Source organism: Lethenteron reissneri, chromosome 26 (assembly GCF_015708825.2).
Source record: "Lethenteron reissneri isolate LAM-NWPU_2019-01 chromosome 26, ASM1570882v1, whole genome shotgun sequence".
Lineage (NCBI taxonomy): Eukaryota > Metazoa > Chordata > Hyperoartia > Petromyzontiformes > Petromyzontidae > Lethenteron > Lethenteron reissneri.
In genome coordinates this window covers 5,729,126-5,736,507 of record NC_083804.1, presented here as the reverse complement: position 1 = coordinate 5,736,507, position 7,382 = coordinate 5,729,126, and positions in this window count along the sequence as shown.

Here is a 7,382-nt window from a genome sequence, read left to right as displayed (position 1 = left end):
TCACGAAAGCTTTAAATCGAAATTTAAATAAACCATCCGCATCGTAACAGGCAAAGCCCAGTGAGGTATTCGTTGGCCCAACGTTGTAATATTTACCGGGCGGTGTCCACCGGCCACGCAAGCCTTCGCACAATCAGCACTTGCAAGAGCCTCACTCACGCCTCAACTTACTAGCCGGCAGTCCCCAGTGACCTGGGCTCACCCCACCACCACCACCACGAGTTTACAGGTGATTATCTACTGCAGGGGTGTCCAAACTTTTTGCAAAGAGGGCCACATTTGATAAAGTGAAGATGCCCGGGGGCCAATAGTTCCTTCTGACATTGTTTTAACCACAAAAGTTACGTGGAAATACACACTGTTATAAAACAATTTTCATTGTCACAATTACCTTTATTTTTCAAATGACAATGTAACCAAATATAAGCCACTCAGGCAGACGGGAACAGCTCTAAAAACGCAATTCTGCCTTTCATTCAGTTAGATAACATTGAACAAACTTTATAGAATACCTTAAATTTCCATGAGTTTGATGATGTATTTATTCTGACAGAGCTAGCGAGCCCTAACTAACACATTATAAGACCGAAGCTGTGGGCCGTATGAAATCTGCCCGCAGGCCGTGATTGGCCCGCGGGCCGGACTTTGGACATGCCTGATCTACTGTATACCAATTGCCACTAGGGTGGCGGAGTGGGGGTTTAACACTTGTTCCTCAGAGCAAGAATCGTCTGGGTTCGAGTACCGACTCGGGCGTCCTCTTTTAGCGAGATGTGAACTCCCTCGCCTGGTATGGAGGAGGTGGTGGGTTCGATCCCGTCTCTGTATATTTGGAGTTTGAGCGTCTCTCTCTCTCTCTCTCACCGTGGTCGCGTGGATTTTTCTCCGGGTCCTCCGGTTTTTCCCTCCACATTGAGAAACACGCGTTTGCAGTATTTGGCTGCTGCTTTAAGTTTCCACGCGATAAGCCACTTCGTTGAGCTATAATTTGTGGGCCTTACCTGGTCAAATAAAAATTCGTTTAGTTTATAGTGCGGAGAGCGTATTTTCTCCCTCTGTTGTGCGTGGGTTTCCTCCAGGCCTTCCAGGTTATTTCGGTAGCTTCGAAAAAAACAATAACAGATATTCGCCAAGAAATCCCAGTGCTGAAAAATGACCTCAATATTACTCATTTGGATATATCCATCACAATGTCGCCCTCGCTGCAAAAACACTTGGCAGGACCCTCCTGAAATAAAGCCTTGAGACTCAGTGAGGCGTTCCTGCGTAAACAAGCCTCTCACTGAAGCAAAAATGATCCCCCAGCTTTACAGTGCTGATATCGTATGGTGCGAAAGAAGTTCAACATACATACATCGTGGTTATGTTGCTAATGGTGATGCAATGGTCACGTGACGTCGGTGGCATACCCAGCAGAACATGGGCCAAATCATTCTAATTAATAACGTCTTAATCACTTTTTATCATGCATTGTCTAATGTATATAAAATTAGACATCAATGAGTATACGTTATTTATTTACAATTTCACCTCGTTAAAAAGCTTTCAATATGTCCCCTGGCAATGAGCTTCCTTCACACTACAGCGAATCCATCCTTGAAATTACAGCTGGTGGTGTGGAGGGATGGCTCTCATGAACCTCATGGGTGTCAGTAGCCTCGCGGTTGTCAGTTGGAAGTGACTACAGTGGCAGAGAGACTTCACATTGGGTTGTGAGGGTTGGACTTGTGCAGGTGGGAATGTGCATAATGCATTGGGTTGTGAGGGTTGGGCTTGTGCAGGTGGGAATGTGCATAATGCATTTGGTTGTGAGAACTAGGTCAAGAGATGTTGCTTTAGCAGAGCTGTTGATTTTTTTTTACCAACTATGTAAACCACTTTGCAAGAGTTCTACTTCATTGTTAAGACACGGGTATTTGAGGCAGGATTACAGTTTGTGATAAGTTGCAGCTTGGGGAACTGGATATTAACAAAGCCACAATAAAGTAATCTTCCTGGCCTTTGAATGAACAGGCTGGAATGGGCAGTGGATGTGCGCAGGTCTGGAAAAAGCTGGCATTTGAGTGTGCACACCCTGAATAGTACCATATCTGGCCATCTAATATCGAGCCCACACCGTGCTCATAAAAGCCCCTACATGACCATTCGTAAAGGAAATTTGGTAATTTAAGGCAAAGTATCACCGTTTATCACAACCCGTTATGGATTAAACAGTTTTTTTTTTGTTCCAACTTTTATTTAGCTTTACAATGCACGTACCAAAACACCTTCTGAAATAACTGAAATAAATAACAATGGAAGTGAATTGCCTTGGGCATGGATTGTGGTAAGAAGGTAATGGAGAAGGATTTAAATCAACGGAAATGCCCCATTGACTATCAGAGCCCTGGGCCACCATCAAACTTAGTCCGGCCTTGCTTGTATATTCACGTTTGCAAATGTGATTTGTAACTTTGATCCTCACGCGTGTATCGATAGTTCAATTTTAATGCGCAATTTTATTGAGGCACTGGTCTTGCTGTGGTCTGGGATTGTTGTCGTGTTGCTGCATTGTCCAAGCTTGCATGCAGTGTTGAAAACTCGGCAAGAATTGAGATACTTTTGCACTGCTATACTTGATCTATTTTACGTATTGCTAGTGATTTGCCTACCTTTCCTATACTTTGCACTCCAATAGTTTTTTTGGTAATTGTTGTTGTTGCTACTTTCTGACCCACCCTTACTGGAAATTTGTGGGGGGAAAGAGCTTCATAGCTCATCGGATTTCTCCAAGATAAATACAGATTCCGATTATCAAGTCCACGGGGTCATTGAATGTCACATGCAATTTGCACTGAGGCCATGAAATGCTTAGTTTCTCCACCCGATATTTCTTTCAAGTGAACAAATTAATTTGGTGATGCTGCATTGGCAGTGATGCACAAGGACACGTGCCAAAAAATCAACACATTCACCAATAAAAACTGCCTAACATTTCATCGTCATCAGTCTCCATGGTGTTAAGTGTAGACTCCAAGTCTTATTACCCACTCTCTATCTCTGGCCTCTCTATTAATCTGCTATCAATAAGGACCATTTGCCAAAACGTCACCTATTATATATTATTCTGTTTAAGGCCACACTGTTGTTGACACGTGTATTGAGCTTTCTGTCTTTGAATTGCAATCAAAGAACGGGCGACAAAGTGGTGGGGAAAGCTGAAGTACATAACCTGATTTTATCTGGTCTACGCATAAAACAGTCAACAGTGTAACTGTTTATCGTGCGTGTAATCAACAGCTGTCCTTACGCGACCTAAACGCATCGTTATCCATAGGAGATGTTATCTCGCTTTAAAGGCCTAATCCCAAAAATCCAGGTCGAGATACTAAATGTTGGAAAGTTCGATTTCTTCTCTCGATACTTTTGCTGCCACACACGTGACACCAGGCGACGAAATGTTGGTTTGCACTAGGCCACCTAAATGCTAAATAATGTAAAATTACCTGAAAATTAAAAATGTGTGAGAAAAAGGTAAAAATTTGTCGTGAACAAAAATTAAACTAAAATCTGATACTATGTTTAAATGTGTAACTCGTTCATATTCTCCACGCAGCACGTGCAAAAGTTGCGACACCCATATCCATCTGCGTCTTTCTTTTAAGCGGCATTTGCAGTAACTAAAGCCCCGCATGATTGATGAAAAGCGATTCTCTGATTCATGTAGGACATTCGTAGCCGTTGATACTCTTTTATTAAAAAGCTTCACTAACTGACCCCATTAATGGTTCTCAGTGTGTAGTCAAAACCCCCACCCTCCGAGGTTTAGGGCAACAGAATGAGACCACCACGAAGCTTAATATGGAGTTTTCGTGACTGCAGGAATTATTCTTTGTTTTTTTCGGTAAAGTCACGTATAAAGATAAAATAAAAGAAAAAAATATTTAATTTATTAGTTTATCTTTATACGTGACTTTACCGAAAAAACCAAAGAATAACACCACGAAGCTGTTCTGGCGAATACTATTTTGCGGTTGAACCTGGGACCGACTGCAGGTTGGTGAATCTAGTACCACGCGTTTTTTTTTTGTTTGTTTCACATAAAAAAATGTAGAAATATTCTGTCGGGAAAAAAAAATATTTGAGAAATTAACCTTTTGGAGTACGAATTGCCTGTGAAGCTATGATTTTCTTTCCTTGCCATGGAGAGGGATGTTGATGGCTTCCCAACGAGCACGGCAAACTTCTACTAAGGAGAGGAGAACGCCTCATCTGCTACTATTCCTGCTATTGGTACTGCTCATTGCACATCAGATACTAACCCCAGCAAACATTGAACGTTGGGCCAACGTCGGCATGTTTACTGGGAACACGTAGCGGTTTTGTTGCTGGATCGAGTGACTTTTGGGGTTGCCCTTTGCGGCAAATGTTCCGTCAAAATGGCTGATGACAAATCTAGCCGCCAAGAGGATGTTTTGCAGATTTGCGAGCTATTCTGTGCAGACGTTAAGGATTCTAGTTATCAGTTGACCCACAGTAATACTTCGTAAATAATCTAGCGATGACAAACTCTCAAGCTTCAGTAGTTCTTGTCGTGTGTTAGCCTACGCGCTACTTATTTCAGTTATTTATGAGGCACGATTTCAAAATGTTGGGTATTGGTTCGTGGGAAAAAAAAGAAACGAATTACACGTCGTAAAATTTGGCAGCCTTAATAGCCCCTCTCGCTCGAGATTCGATTGCAGCCGTCCGCTTAGACGCAGTGCCGATTTTATTTGGCTATGTTTACTACGCCGGTACCCACAGCGACTCCAGCCACGCGTGACACTCTGCAAGGTGTCACCGCAGAGCAAGTAACGTGCCGCACAAACGCTCAGCCCACTCATAATCAACGTTTTTGGGTTTAGATCGCGTTATTTATAAATGTGTCGTAATCCTCCACCACCCGACACGGCCAATCAGTAAAAAAAAAGTGTCACGTTGACAAAAGACAAATAGTTCACTGCTTTAGCCCACCGGTGTGTTGAAGCGTGAAACCACAACATTTACAATTTGAGTACGACGTTTCGCTGGTAATTGCATCCAGCATCATCGGGCAATTCGCCAGAATGGTGAGGCTCTGCTGTCTCCCGTTCTTATATAGAGCAGCAGCAGGGTGACGTCATCATTAACTCATTAACGCTCAGCCCACTGCTGGACAAAGGCCCTCCGCACTCTGTACGGGGGGTGACGGGTTCATGTTGGCGATATTTCACCACACTAGTCAGTGAGGGTTGGTGAAAGCGGGGGAGCATTGACAGAGCATAATACAGTACAACGGGTTTTTTTTTATCCCCACTGCTCTTTGCTGACAACGCAGCCCCACAGCAACCTATAGCAACTGTTTGTATTCGTGGTGGCTGCCCATACAAGCACCATTCAGACTTAGCTTCCGATATTCTGACAAGATCGGGTGCCTGCCAGAGCACGTGCTCATTGGCCAGGTGATAAACATTCACTCTATGCATAATGGCCTTCGATGACGTCGTTTAGCAGATGTATTGCATAACAGTACCCTACATTCACCGCAATATTAAATGACGTTTACACATTGGAATTGAATTGAGGCGATGAGGTGTTGGCTTGGATCTAGCCATGCAGTACTCATGTAACACTGCAAGTACCACACTGCAGTCAGTCGTCATTCTCTCGCGTGCCCTGTCTCCTTCAAGGTGAACTGAGTCTCGAAGAGTTTCTGGAAGGAAGCCAAGAGAGACGAGGAACCGATGGAGGTTCTCACCAAGAGCCTGGATTTGACTCACATTGTGGAAACGTTTAAACACGATCGGCGGCACAGCCTGCAGGTGCGAAGACCATTTTGACGATGCTATCTGAGCAGCGCTCGGTTGGATTGGGCGACCTTTGTGCGTCGTGCTCATGGCACCGTGGGCAGAGCGGAACGGAGCGTGCGTGCTGCTGAAGAAATACAAATTAACCCGTAAAAACAAAGTTTTCCACTATAAATCCTTTATATGCGTGGCGGCTCGAGTCCTCTCGTCCTCTGGCTTGAGATGGCTGCCACCTATGGGTCAGATGATTGCCTGCCACCATTAAGCAATTGGTAATTAAATATAATTATTTTTTCCTAAAAAGTGTCAAATTTTGGAGAAAAAAAATTCACGAAAATAAATTGTCACGCACAACGAGTCTGTGAGCAAAATGTCAGCTCGATTGGATCACGGGAAGTGGGTTAAAAACCGACCGAAAGATTTGCACGGTCGTAAGCGCGCAAGCAAGCAAGCAAGTGAACTTAATATAAAGGATTTAAAAATAAAACAAGGATGTTCAATGAGCCTTCCAAAGTGCTGTTACAGAAAATCAGCAAATGCGTGCTGCTGCTCACCAAAGTGTTTCCAACGCATATTGTGTGCAGCTATTGATTCTCCCGATTCGTCGGCGTTGAGTGTTAATACTTTTTAAAATTGTATGCCCTTGGTGTGGCCCTTCTTTTCCACTTCTGGGACTACGGTCGCCACCTCTGAGGTACAAACTTTGACATGGCACGTGAAGGAGAAAATCTCACAATGCCTGAAGAGGGGAGCCCTACATGTACACGCTTTGTCTCGAGTGTTGCATTGGTATTATTATGCAACTGACAAAAAACAGGACTTTTAATTGTCATGAGAAGACCTGCAGATTTCCCAGGACAGCTATACCTCAAAAAAAGGAAATATTGGGAAAAACCAAGTTTCCCATGAGTGACATCGCTTACTGATATTACTTTGCACGTGTGTTGGTCGGTAGGAAGGGAATCAGAGGCAAAGCAGCTCAATAGTCAAACTCATTTTCTTTTACCCATGACACTCCACAGAGATTTCGCACCACTGATTAGCACGGCTGGCTATGTACCATGCGAAAGAACTTCAACATACATACATCAACATTATTGCAGCAATGCATGAGTTTGTGTGGTATTGCTTTGAAAAGGTGTCCATAGTTTATATGGAGTGCTCTTGCCAATATTATCTGGCAATCCAGCAATGTTTGTTTCGCAAGACTGACTGCTGATGAGATCCATAATGTTAAAGCTACCTTACTGCCACATGTATATATCGTCACGATGTAGGCATGCGACCGTTGTGTAATGGTAATCACAGTGGACTTGCAATCCAGAGGTCGCTGGGTCGACCTCCCAGCACAAAAGTTGAACAATGGGGCAAGTTTCTTAAATCCCCACCTCTTAGTCACTATCCACCTGGTAGTATAAATGGGTTCACCACAGTTAAGACGATAGGCAGGTCGTGTGTGGTAGTGTGACGTGTGGGTTACACACTTTCTAATACGTCTGGGCAGCGTGGAATTAGTAGGCCAAAATAACTTTTCATTGACCTCTCGTGAAGGTCTAATGGAGGCCCTTTGGCCTG